The sequence below is a fragment of the Odocoileus virginianus genome, chromosome 10 (genome assembly GCF_023699985.2).
Source record: "Odocoileus virginianus isolate 20LAN1187 ecotype Illinois chromosome 10, Ovbor_1.2, whole genome shotgun sequence".
In the NCBI taxonomy this organism is placed as follows: Eukaryota; Metazoa; Chordata; class Mammalia; order Artiodactyla; family Cervidae; genus Odocoileus; species Odocoileus virginianus.
Genome location: NC_069683.1, coordinates 28852129 through 28853282, shown reverse-complemented (window position 1 = coordinate 28853282; position 1154 = coordinate 28852129).

Here is a 1154-nt window from a genome sequence, read left to right as displayed (position 1 = left end):
AGGTCCTTGGGAAAATTTAATGCAGTGGAGACCCTTGAATTCTACTGTGGAGGAAAAACTAAGCAGACAGTGAAGGGCCCTGTAGGGGGCAGAAGAAGCAGCCCCCAAGTTCAGGAAAACTGAAATCAGGGGTCCTCTACCTTTTTCATGGACCTTTAAGGTAGGCTGATGAAGCCTATGAACCCCGCTCAAGATCATGATTATAAGTGCATAACATAAATTACATAAGATTACAAAAGAAATACAGTTATCAAAATATTTTAAAATTTGATCAGCAATGTTTGTTGACAGATAACAGAATGTCACACACTATTTAATAACTGCCTCAATTTCAAATTTCACAGACAATATTTCAAGATATCTTTAACAATTGACATGTGATATGGAAACATGTGGTTTTTGTTGGTTACAAAGTCACAGTTACTGCTGATTCTACCGTAGGTTGTGACCTGTATGCAAAATGGAAGAAAACACTAAGTTTCTGTAAAGATTAATGAATATAAAAATGTAAATTTCCCATCCAGATCCCAGACCCCCCAGAGGACTCTCAGGAGCCAGGATAAGAACCTCTTTCTCAAGTAGTTAGACTACAGAATAAAGTGTGTCGAAGGGATGAAAAGATTGGCAGGCTGTGTCTGGGAGAGTAATTTTTTCAATGGAGTATGGGATTGAAGAGGTAGTGGAATGAAGTTGCAGAGACTAAGGAGTCAGCCAGAACTGAACTCCCCTTCTCCAACCTTGCATTATCCCAAGTTGTGTGACCTTGGGCAAGTCATTTCACCTTCCTGCAAAATACAGATACTCACACAGACTCACAGGATCACTCTGAGAGTCTAATGTAAACATCTCTTTAACCCTTAAGCTCTGTACAGATAAAAGGATTTTGCATTTTGTTGTTGCTATTTGTTTATAACTGTATTCTTTTGTTTTTACTTTTTGGCCAAACCTAAAGGCATGTGGATTCCTTGACCAGGGATCCAGGGATCCAATCCATGCTGCCTGCAGTGTTCCTTGTTCAGGGATGTTCCTTAACCTGGGATCCAACCATCCCCCTGCAGTGGAAGCAGGAGTTTTAATTACTGGATCACCAGGGAAGTCCCTCTTCTGGTTCTTTACAAAGGAGGAAAGTTCCAGAAAAGTTGGCAAAAGACACT